The sequence below is a fragment of the Sorex fumeus genome, unplaced genomic scaffold (assembly GCF_029834395.1).
Source record: "Sorex fumeus unplaced genomic scaffold, SorFum_2.1 ptg000007l, whole genome shotgun sequence".
NCBI classification, from domain to species: domain Eukaryota; kingdom Metazoa; phylum Chordata; class Mammalia; order Eulipotyphla; family Soricidae; genus Sorex; species Sorex fumeus.
In genome coordinates, this window is record NW_026606064.1 from 29494008 (window position 1) to 29507202 (window position 13195).

The window sequence follows — 13195 nt, forward strand, 5'->3', positions numbered from 1 at the left end:
TAAATATAAAAACGCCATACAATAGGCAAAATACTAGTAATTGTATAAGAAAAAGTGAAGATGAGAACAAGAGAGACTTCGCAAGATCAAAAAAACCAATGCATTTGAAAGAATACACAATATGCAAAAATAAATTTCAGAAATATAAGTGATGATACTGGCCAAACTAGAATTCTCATCACATCTTGGATGTTGTCTCTTGAACAGCCACAAGTATATTTACTTTTATGGGTTTTGAACGTTTGTGAGATAAACAAAAACTCAAGTGAAATGTCAAATAAAGGGATTTTTATTGTTGCTAAAAAGAGAAATATTGAGAGATTCTCATGTTTTAACACCTGGAACAGTATAAGGTACTATTTGTGTGCCCTTTAACAACACCAATACATACTATAAAAAGGGCAAGGGGGAGGGTATAGTTTTGAAAAAGTGGATATTCCAGTTATATACATCTGTGCACACTTGTCTGAACCTGAGCTCAAAACTACAATCTGTTCTCATCTCTGAAGGTGGCCTGTGCCCAACCTGGCAGTTCTGACTCACAGTCTCTGTTGTGTTCAGTGACTGAGTCTGAAATCATCTGAAGTCAGATAAATTGAAATCCAGTCTTTGTGGGAGGCACAATAAAGAATATGCAACCTTCTTCAGTGAAGGGTAATGGTTCTTGTGGAAGAAAAGGTTGAATCTTCAGTAATAGTTTGCAGCAACTGAAGAAAATATGTGATAATGAATAATTTACTCAATGTGACTTTCCAGCTGAAGTCCTCATGGAGTGACTTTTCAGAGACTATCTCCACAAAGACTCATTGAAAAGATATTTTTAAGGAAGGACACTGAAACTAAGAGCAGCAACTGACTTGCTTGGTGGTGATTTTTATTTTAAAATGTGTTTATTTTAAAATTAACTCAAAATTCAAAAGCAATGCAATTCACATGCCATTCTGATATAAGCCAGCTAACTGGATTCTAGTATGATCCTCATTGGAGGTGCAAAAAAGAACTTCTTGAAAGTCATTCAAGACTAGCCTTTTCAAGCGTATGTTCTCCTTTTAATATGCATCTCATTTGCTTATCTTTATGTTTCTTAATTATTTTTCAGTCTGGAGAAGTTCATGTACTCTCTTGGATGAGTACTTCATCTTTACCTCCGCTTAATTCTTTCTAAGCAAATTTTTTCCAATAAAAACTATCATGATTCATTAAAATATATGTATGTATATAAAATATAATGTGTGAGGATTAAATTAAATAATGCAATACAGTCTAGGTCAAGTGAAACTAAAAATGCCAGATAAATATTAGAATTATTTTAAAATTATTTTTAGTTTTACATATTTTTCACTAAAATGTATTTATTTGTTTGCTTATGAGTCACACTGTGGTCCTCGGGGTGCAGCGCCAGCACCTTGGCCTTTCTATCTTCACTGTCTACGCAGTGACAACATCTTCACCAACATCTCGTTATGATGAAAGAGAAATCGAGAAGTTCTACATGGAGCTGGAGAAGTTCTATAAAGAAGACCACACCTTCTATAAGATCATTGTGGGTGATTTTATTGCCAAGATAGGACTGAGAAGATCAGCTGAAGAACTTCACATCGGGATCTATGGCCTAGAATGCAACGAATAGGGTGAGAGACTGTCTGAGTTCATCTTGTCGACCAAGACCATCCATAGTAACTCACAGTTCCAGAAGGCAGAATCTAAACGTTGGACATGGGAGTCTCCCGGTGGACGATTCCACAACGAAATAGACCACATCATATTCAATCGACGGTTTTGCCTGACTGATGTCGCTGTTGTCCCAAAATTTCAAACGGGATCGGACCACCGTCTCCTTCGTGCAAAATTCTACTTCACAGAGCAGGGAGAAAGGGCTGGAAAGTTCAAAAAGAGAACTCCCAGAACGACCACCAACTGGGAACTCTTTGGCACTATTGCAGCAACATGGGAAGATGCCATTGTTGACAACATTGACGAGGAATACGATCGACTGGTTCAGCACCTCCATGAATGTGCGAGGAACGCCAAGAGAGAGATAGCCACAAAAAAACACCTGTATTCGAAAACTCTTGAGCTAATTCGCCAGCGTGGATTGGCGCATGCCACGGGCCACCGCAAGCTAATGTCCGAGCTCGAAAAGCAGTGCAGAGATGCGATCAAGGAAGACCTCAAAGAGCGAAGAGCAGAAGTGCTGGTAGATGCCACAGAAGCTGGGAAAAGTATTCGTAATGCCCGCCTGTCCTTCGCCAACTACAAGACCAAGATGACTGCCCTCCGACGTCCTGATGGATCCATCACATCCTCCAGAACGGCAATGGAGAAGATTATCCATGACTTCTACTCAAATCGCCTCAATAGCCATGTCCACTTGCCGACATACCAAATTCCACAGGATGGATATGTCATTCCCAACGTTCTCCCTTCCGAAATCCGACACGCCATTTCATCGGTAAAGATACAAACAGCACCCGGCCCAGACAAAGTCAGACCTGAACACCTGAAAAACCTGCCGTCAGTACTCATCAATACACTGGCTCGGCTCTTCACTCGCTACCTGTCTGAATGCAAGGTTCCGTCCCAGTGGAAAACCAGCAGGACCGTACTACTGTTCAAGAAGGGAGACATTCATGACATTGGCAACTATCGCCTGATCTGCCCATTGTCTGTCATCTACAAATTGTTCACTCGAGTCATCCTAAAAAGGATTGGCAGAACACTAGATGAAGGACAATCATGCGAGCAAGCCGGGTTCCGCAAAGGATTCAGCACCATCAACCATATCCACACGATAACCAAGCTCATTGAGGTTTCTCGGGAGTTCAAGATGCCGCTCTGTTTAACGTTCATTGGTTTACAGAAGGCCTTTGATTCTGTTGAGACGGAAGCGGTCATTGAAGCCCTAGCCAATCAGGGCATTCAAGCCCAATACATCAGGATCCTCCGTGAGCTGTATTGCGGATTCACTACCAGGATCTCACCATTCTACAAAGAAGTGATCGTTGATGTCAAGAGAGGGGTGCGGCAGGGTGATACCATTTCACCAAAACTCTTCAGTGCCACCCTCAAGAACATCATGCGACGACTGGAATGGGAAAGCATGGGAGTGAAGATAGATGGTCGGCAACTACACCACCTCCACTTTGCTGATGACGTTGTTTTAATAACACCAAACATCAGCCAAGTGGCACAAATGCTGGCCGACTTTGACCGTGAGTGTGGAAAGGTAGGATTACAGCTGAATCTTACGAAGACAATGTTTATGAGAAACAGCCTTGTTCCTGATGCCCCATTCACTCTCAACGGAACGACCATCTCCGAATGCAACAGCTACGTGTACCTAGGTCGAGAGGTCAACATGACAAATGACCTGGCACCCGAGCTGCACAGGAGGAAGAGAGCAGCTTGGAACGCCTTCAAGAACGTCGAAGAAATAGCTAAGAGGACGAAGAACCTCCGGCTCCGGGCACATCTCTTTGATTCCACTGTTCTTCCTGCGTTAACATATGCCTCAGAGACCTGGGCCCTACGCAAACAGGATGAGAACACTATTCAGGTCTCCCAAAGAAGAATAGAAAAAGCTATTCTTGGAATATCACGTTTCACTCAAATGAGAGAAATAATCCGGAGTTCTGACATCCCTCGACGATCAAGAATCAGGGACACTGTCTCATTTGCCAAGGTGTCAAAAATCAGATGGGCTGGTCACGTAATGAGATTTAAAGACGACCGCTGGACTAGAGCTGTTACTGACTGGATTCCACGGGATGTCAAAAGATCGCGTGGCCGCCCACCTACCAGGTGGTCAGACTTCTTCGTCAAGATCATGAACGTTCGGTTTGAGGCTCTTCATGTTCCCAGAGCGAACAGATGCCATTGGGCTACACTAGCACACGACAGGGACAAATGGAGACGTTACTGGCGCCCGCTCGAGCAAATCGAAGACTAACGGGAAGTTAAGTGATTAAGTGATGAGTCACACCAAGAAATGCTCAGGCTCACTCCTAGATCTGTACTAAGGGATTATATCTGCCAGTATTCAAGGAGACTTATCCAGTGCCAGGAATCTAAGTAGGTTTAGGAACATGCAAAGCAACCATCTTAACTCCTGTACTATTTTTTCTGTCCTTTTTATTTTCTTAAAAACAAACAAAAACACTCCTTCAAAGCATTGGGATTTGAATCAGAAATATTTCAAAGTATATTAAAGTAACATATATGATTAATAGGAATAACTGAAATAATTAAGAGCCACAGGTTCTCCATACATCCAGGTGCAAGAATATTTCCAATTTTCTACAATATATCCTCTTAATGGGGCTGGAGCTATAGCACAGCGGTAGGGCATTTGCCTTGCGCGCAGCCAACCTGACCTTGCCAGGTTCGATTCCACCGCCCTTCTTGGAGAGCCCAGCAAACTACTGAGATTATCTCACCCACAAGGCAAAGCCTGGAAAGCTACCCATGACGTATTCAACATGCCAACCACATTAACATCAAGTCTCACAATGGAGATATTACTGGGCCCGCTCGAGCAAATCAGTGAACAACGGGAGGACAGTGCAGTGCAGTGCAGTGCAGTGCTATCCTCTTACTGATGCAGAAATAATATTCACCACAACCCAAAAATCAGCTAGGAAATGTGTGCTAGAACTATACTCTGTTAATAATTTATACCTAATTGAAATAATTAGAAATGGCCATAAAAATAGTTTGATATTCATTCTCTGTAGAGGAGCTCCCACAAGCAATCTGGAGTGTTTGGGCCCCATGAACAATTCTCAGTCTGGTAGTTCAGAACCAGGCCGGAGAATGCAGTGCTTCTGAGGTCTTGTGATGCCTGAGATTACATAGTACCACCTGGGCCACTCTAGGCAAACTTGGGACTTCCAGACTCCTCTCCAGTGCTTGAAAGACCAAGTGGTGTCGAGAATTAAACCTTGATTGTGTGCGTGAGGAGCATGTGCCCAACCTTTGCACTATCTCCCAGGTCCAGAAAATAATTCGGCATTTCCAAAACTCTAGCACCCTAAACTCTAAGGTTAAAATATGATTGAATTATTTTCCCATAAAGTTTATTATTTTCCATTGGAAACATTTTAGGTTGGACAGATTGACTAGCAGAGGACTCAAATAACAACTTTGATTGTTTTAAAAATCAGTCTTTTAGAGAAGGTTGCTAGAGTAACAGCTTTATGAGGGGCCGAGAAAATTCCAAGCACCATCTGTTTTAGGGAAAGGCAATGCAAAAAGAAGGGAAAATGCTCTCTCTCTTTCACTCTCAATCTGTGTGTGAGAGAGAGAGAGAAAGAGAGAGCGAGGGAGGGAAGAGGAGGAGGAGGAGGAGGAGGAGAAGGAGGAGGAGGCGAAGAAGAAGAAGAAGAAGAAGAAGAAGAAGAAGAAGAAGAAGAAGAAGAAGAAGAAGAAGAAGAAGAAGAAGAAGAAGAAGAAGAAGAAGAAGGAAAGAAGGAAAGAAAGAAAGAAAGAAAGAAAGAAAGAAAGAAAGAAAGAAAGAAAGAAAGAAAGAAAGAAAGAAAGAAAGAGTATGCTTTGGAATGGGCAGTTGCAAAAGAGGTATTTAAGAAATATTGCTTCCTATATCTAATACGTAAAAATATTTTGATACTGACCAACCGCGGTTTGAGTCCTCCGCCCTTCTCGGAGAGTCCAGCAAGCTACCAAGAGTATCGCGCCTGCACGGCAAAGCCTGGCAAGCTAACCATGACGGATTTGATATGCCAAAAACAGTAACAAGTCTCGCAGTGGAGACGTTACTGGTGTCCGCTCAAGAAAATCGATGGGAGGACAGTGCAGTTCCATACTGACATTTCCAGTGTGCAAAGCTTGGAATGAACATCAAAGAGTCTCATTAGAGAAAGATAAAATGAATATCGTTTTTTGTTTGTATGTTTGCTTCACTCTATTTGATGTCAAAGTACTATTTTTAAGCTTTAATAGTCACTGTCACTGTCCTCCTGTTGTTCATTGATTTGCTCGTGTGGGCCCAGTAACGTCTCCATTGTGACACTTGCTACTGTGTTTGGCATATCAAATATATCACAGGTAGCTTGCCAGGCTTTGAGTGCGGGTGAGATACTCTCAATAGCTTTCCGGGCTCTCCTATAGGGGCAGAGAAATCAAAGTATTTAATGGATTTTCAAAAAACAAAGAATTTTCATGAAAGTACTAAATATTTTGACTGTTTTGAAAAAGATATAAACACTACAAAGACATATACCCCAAAGAGTTTAAAACAATTACTTCTATAATGTTAGTATTAATATTAGTTTTAGTCATACCTAGGAGAGCTCTGGGATCATTCCTGGAACTGCTCAGGGGACATTATACTATGGCACAGACAAGTCAACTGTCTTACCTCACTGTCTCAAATACTTACATCCTTAATCCTGTTTCTAAAACTGTCTTTCCACAACTCTGACTTTTCTTTCTTTTATTCCCCTATGTCTTGGTGACTGTCTTTTTGTTTCTCATTGAGGTTTCCGCTGTGTTCACCAGGCACTGCACTAATCTTGCCTGCCAGAGAGTTGGTAAAACAACTCTGTTGTTCGCATCCATAAAAGATTTTAGTCTTAATTCTGAAATGTGACTTTTTGCTCAACCAAATATGAGTTTCCCTCAGTCTCCTATATCATAGAAATAAGAAAGTTCTATTGATTTCTTTTAGGATATTGCAATACATGTATTTATATAGGTAAAGAAAAATAAATTATTTAAAAAGTCATAATCTAACCCAACCAAATTTATTGAACAAATTCTCAACTGAAGTCAAATATATTCCTTGATCTGTCTTGAAAAAATAAGTTTTAAAAAACACCTTCCTTTGCTTTTTTTATTGAAGAATATTCTCCACCTGCTGTTTATCTTCCATGTTGTACAAGTCTCAGTTGATATGTCATCTCTTCCCTGATATACCAGCCTACACATGTTTTCTTCTGCTCTTCGTCCTTACTAAAGAAAAAAGCACTTAATTATACAGAGTCATGAATTGTTCTCTGATTCCTTTATGCTGATTAGTCATGTCTCCTCAACTATTAGTTCTATTTTAAGTTTTCCATTTCTCTTAACTGATGCATCACCAAATTGCACCTTTAGAGTGGCGAGTGTTATATATACCATAATGCCTAGTTTGGGATTTCCAAGGAAAGAAACATCTAGGAAAGTATGCTGCCTTAACCTTAAAAAATCTTGGGTAACATGAGTGTTTTATTCCTTGAGAGAATGCATTTTAGTTACATAGCCTGAGTTTCAATATCTGTAAACTGGTTATTTGACGCTTAGAGAAAAAAATGACTTTAGGATACAGTACAGATTTTAGTCAGACAAACCTGGTTTTGAGTGTGGGCACTATAATAGTCTTATCTCATAAAATACCCACCAATCATTTACTTTTCTTTCTGTACCTATTGACGGTCTGTCCATCTTTATTACAATTTTGTTTACCAACAGAATATAATTTATTTTTTAATTGATATGTATACATTTGGGTGTGAAAGGGGTTACTGTTAATGATTACAATGGATGGAACCACAGATATAGGGAGTATGGTGATCTCTCTAGAACAAATATTTGAGTCAGAAGTACTTTGCAAGTAGCAGGAGATAATTTTATTTTTCTACTCACCTTTCCATTTTCCAATTTTTCTCTTATGAAGATGAAAAATTTTTACTAATAAGATCTTGCTGGAGCAACTCATCAATCACTTGATAAGGGCCAGTTAAAATTAACAGAATTGTTTTATTGTCCCCGACTCCTCTGATTTCTGAAGAAAATACTACAGAGGTATCAGGCTAATAAGCGAGATGTTGGGACTGTTTTCTGAGGTCTTTATAATATTTAAACAATATTTTACAATAGTTCAATATTACAAATTTAGCTGTTTGCATAAATATCTACACTTCTTTTTTAAAAATGGGAGGAGAACATGCATGCTAAAAATGGTAACAATTCTCAACTCAAAGTTTAAATAAAACTGAGAAGTCAGTACCTCCTTTCTTTCTCTACAATCTACCACCCTGCTCCTGAAGGTGAGATTGAGTTAAATTCATTACTCTTTTTGCTGTATTATGGAATGACTGTCTAACTCATTCACATATCTTTCATAAACCCAGAAAGATTTTAAATACTCTGAGCTTCAGGTGAACCTTCTTCAGCAGCTTGCAGCAAAGACTTTTTGATTTTTCTAAATTTTTGAAATCACATGGAAAAATAGAGTTGCTACTTTATTTATTATTTTATTAAAGAACTGTGTTCTATAAAGCTACTGATAGTTGAGTTCTAGGCATACAAAGATAATCCCACCACAAGTGTCAACTCTCCACCAGTGTCCCCAGATTCTGTCCCGCCATATCTAACCCCACTGCAGCCCCCAGCCCAGCCTGATTCCTTGACAGACACATTTTGTTTCATTTTCTTTGGACATCACACCCTATAGTGCCCAGGGCTTATTACTGGCTGGGATCTCAGGGTACACTACTAGCAATACTCAGTGGACCAATGTGGTGGCAGGGATGGAACTCAGGCCAGCTAGTTGCAGGGCAAATGCTCCCCGCCGCACCTATTCTGTCACTTTAGCCCATCAGGCACATTTTTAACATTGGTTGTTATAGTTTGAACCTCATATCATTTTTCAAATAATACTGTTAATACCTTGCTATAATTTATAGATGAAATAAATATTACTTTTGAATTGAATTGATATTAATTTAAAATTAGTTCTGTTGATTCTGATGAATTACTGTTGCTGATTCGGTTGGTTTGGATTCAGGGATATACCACTCCTCTAGACCACAGATGTACCAGAGACACTTGATTCCTTCCCCATTGCTTCCAGTTTACCTTTTCTTACTTCTCCCTTGATTACTTTTCTTCTCTCCCTAAACTCTGGGGTCAAGAGTTATTTACACATCCACCTTTTAATATCTGGCATTCCCTCATCTAATTATTTTTATTGCACAGATAATGAGATAATTCTTCTTGTCCTTCTTCTGACTTACTTCGTTTAACATGATATTCTCCAGTTCCAAGTGGCAGTGAATTAAATGATGTAGTCATTCCTTGCAGCTGCATTACATTCTATTATATATAATTCTAATATTATATATATTATATATATATATACACACACATATATATACACACATCACATATGTTTAATCCACTCATTTGTCATTGGACACCTAGGTTTATTGCATATCTTAACTCTTGTACGCAGTGCTTCAATAAATAATACATGCATATAACCTTTTTGAATGAATGTTGTTGTTTGTAGGCTAGGGATAGATGTCCAGGAATGGAATTGCTGGGTTTTGTGGCAGCTCAGTTCTTACTTCATTGAGAAATCACCATAACATTTTTCATAGTGGTTGAATAGGACAATATTCCCACCAGCATTGTATAAGTTTCTTTTTTTAACCACATCCCAGTCAGGACTCTGCGCCAGGATGTGGCGCAGGTGAGAGCCCTCCCCACCCCAAGGGACCCAGCCCCGGCAGTCGACCTCAACTACCCAACCACCGCCACTCTCCAGGTCGCTTTCTGGATGCTCAGGCTGAGCCTCATGCATAAATGAAGTCCCATGGAACCCAGATAATGCGGAACTTCGTGACCTTGGACTTTGTACTCAACAGGACCTGGGAACAGAGATCCTCTGCCTGCTTCTACCAGTCTCCAGTGGCACAGAGATCACACCCATAAGCCACACCCTGCTGGCACCAGATAATCTCCTCATCAGCCACTCTCCAGAACTCAGGATGCTCCTCTCAGACGGGAGTATAAAATGAGGCTCCCAGAACCATGTCACCAGACTCGATGCCAGACTGTGGGGTGGGTGAGAGCCCTCCTCAACCCAATGGATCCAGCCCTGGCAGCCAACCTCCACTACCTAACCACTGTCATGCTCCAGGCCGCTTTCCTCACACATTATAAGACACTTTCTACACATTTTCCCCAATTACTACACCATAGTTGATGGGGTTCATACAGTAGGCAACAGATTATAGAGAAAGATATATAAATATATACCTCTGGGAAAGCCATCAAGCTACCAAGAGTATCCCACCCACATGGGCATATACTGGCAAGTTCCCCATGGCATATTTGATATGCCAAATACAGTAACAACAACAGGTCTCATTCCCCTGACCCTGAAAAAGCCTCCAATCGTTGGGAAAAGATGAGTAAGAAGAGGCTGCTAAAATCTCAGGGCTGGGAAGAATAGGGACATTACTGATGCCTGCTCCAGTAATTCGACAATCAGCAGGATGACAGTGATACAGTGAGACAGTGATCCCAGCCAGCACAGGTTGTTCCCAGTAATTTTGATATAAAATGACATTTTTTAAAAAAACAAAAGTGATGGAAACTAGAAAAAAATCTTTGGACTCTGACCTGCTATAAAATTTCTTTTGTGAGATTATCACTAATGATAGCTAATAACACAGATATTTATGAACTGATAAATGTCCTGTTCATCAGATGAGCAATGCAATTATAGTAAGTTTGACAACTCACTGCTAATTTTAAATTTTTTCTAATAATATTTTAATATCTTGCTAGAATTTATAGTTAAAACAAATACTACATGTGAAATGAACCTATTACTTTTTTTTAAAAAACTCAGAAATAACTCAATATTAAGTTAATATAATTTATAAGTTAATATAACTTGTAAATTAATATAACTTATGGCAAGCTGCCGAAAGTATCCCACCCACACAGCAGAGCCTGGCAAGCTACCCATGGCATACTTGATATGCCAAAAACAGTAACAATGATGCTTCTCATTTCCCTGACCCTGAAAGAGCCCCCAGTATGCCATCAGCTACACTAGCACGTGACAAGGATTAATGGAGATGTTACTGGCCCCCACTCGAGCAAATCGATGAACAACGGGGTGATAGTGATAGTGATAGTGATAACTTGTAAACATGATGAGTACAGATGACAATGGCATGATGATTATGGAGCTATATTTTCACAGAGTGCAAATTTAGATTTGGGAGGTCCATTAGATTACCAAGATAAGATAAGGCCTTGCTTTTGGAATCTTTACTATATTTTCTGAACATCTTTCGCTGAAAAAAAGAGATAAAATCCAGTAAATCATTACTCATAAGGATTGGATTGTTTTATTATCTGTTTAGTTTATTTGTTGTACTGTCTTATTTCTGAATACTAGATCCTAAAGATAAAGAGAGCCAATTTTTTTAATAGAAGAGGGAATCAAAGGGTCCTGAGAATCTAAAATTTTGAAAATGAATGTACTAATATAATTCATACAAAAAATGAGAAAATAAAAGGAAAGAAAGGCTGTCCAATTTTCATTCTCACATATAACATCAAGATATATCTCACATCTATATGGAAGATCAAGAATTTTGTGTGATGCCGGATACAATTAAAACAACAGTATTAAGTAGAGCAGCTATCTTTGGATGAGAGTTTTTGAATGCTCAGCACTTAGCTTAATCCTCAATCTAATGTTAAAATGTCAGTGCTGTTATCTCAAATTTATATATAAAGAAATTAAAGGAATTATTTAGCTTACTGAAAATCATGTGGCTGAAAAAATGCATGACCAAGATTTAAACATCAAAAATCTGCTTGTAAAGCCAATGTCATATACTATTATTGCAATTCAGTCTCTTAAATTATCTTGGGAAGGTGGGTAAGTGACAAGCTAGGGAACTGTTTCCACTGCAAGGCATTGCTCAGATGTACTCTGTTGATAAGACCTTATTACATTTACTTAATTGAATAAAACTTTCTAATGTGGATTAGCCCACAAATTATACTTATATATTTTAATGGATACACATATATTTTATAGTAATACGCACATGGCACCTAGTGAATATTTTATTGACAAAATTAGCATGGCAGCCTTATCCTTTCTCTCAATATCTCTTTCCTACATAAGTCCTATTAATTTAATTATCAAATTACATTCTACAAAATTTTATTTTATGTAAAAACTTTAAACATTTGTCTAATGTGATCATGGGAGACTTGAAAAACTTACACTGATAAATTGACTAGGGTTGATATTGGGTATAGTAGACTATTATTTAAGAGCAAATAGGAACAACAATTTTCAGTTTGTAATTAGGTTAAATTTTATTTTCTGCTAAAATACTTCGGAGTTTTATAACAATTTTTCTTTAAAAATAGAATAAAAATATAAGCATTAATCATTTATTTGCTTATCTTTTTCAAGGAAATTAAAAATTGTATTAAGAGGCGGACATACTAACTTAAGGTGAAAATCCAAACCAATCTCCCAGAATAATGATGTGAAATTCCCAGAAGTTACTCAGCTGACCTTAATTAAGATAAAGAAAGATGGATTTGCATTTAGTGTAGAGACTGATACTGTTCTGCCTACCTCTAGGGATGTCTCTATAGTATGCTCATGGGCTTGGCTAGTTATTATCTTCAGAAGGATGCTTATAACACAAGCAGAAATAGCTACTAAAGGGACTGACTCAGATTGTTGTTATGAGGCACCTCAAAAAATTAATATAGTTGTGCATAAAATTTGTATATTCAGTCTGAAAAATGTGCTAAATAACTAATTTTGTCAATAATATTTGAGAAACTGCCAGTTATCAGGTGTCGTTCTAGGCAGTGGGGATAGTCATCAGATAAAAACAAATTAAACTTTCCTTTTGCCATGTAATGTAGATCTAATGAGTTTTCGAGGATGGAAATATTAAAATAGAAAAATATATGTTTTGTGGATAAAAGCATGTGCCATGGAAAGTGGGGAGGCATGACACATAAAAATAATATTCAAGGTAATTCTCACAGAGGAAATGAATTTTGAATAAAGTTCTAAAGAAGGTGAGGCAGGGAACTCGTTACATATCTGGAGAAGTTACATATCAGACAAAACTCAAGTCAACTGCAATTTGCTGAGAGGTCAGTATAATTACTAGGAGACCCTGTACACTATTAAAATTTACTAGATGTGAGTTGAGGGTTGGGAGCTGGGTGTTCCTTGAATTTAGGTCAGGTCTGAATGGAATAGAAAGCTTTGGAGCAGAGGAATATCGTTAAGCTATAAAATCAGTGTTGGAGTTGCTTTGCCAGTAGAGGTTGTAAGAGGTTAAAAAGGGAGAGACCTAGAAAACCATAGTAGGCCATAGTATACCCTATTCGTCGATTGCCTCGAGCA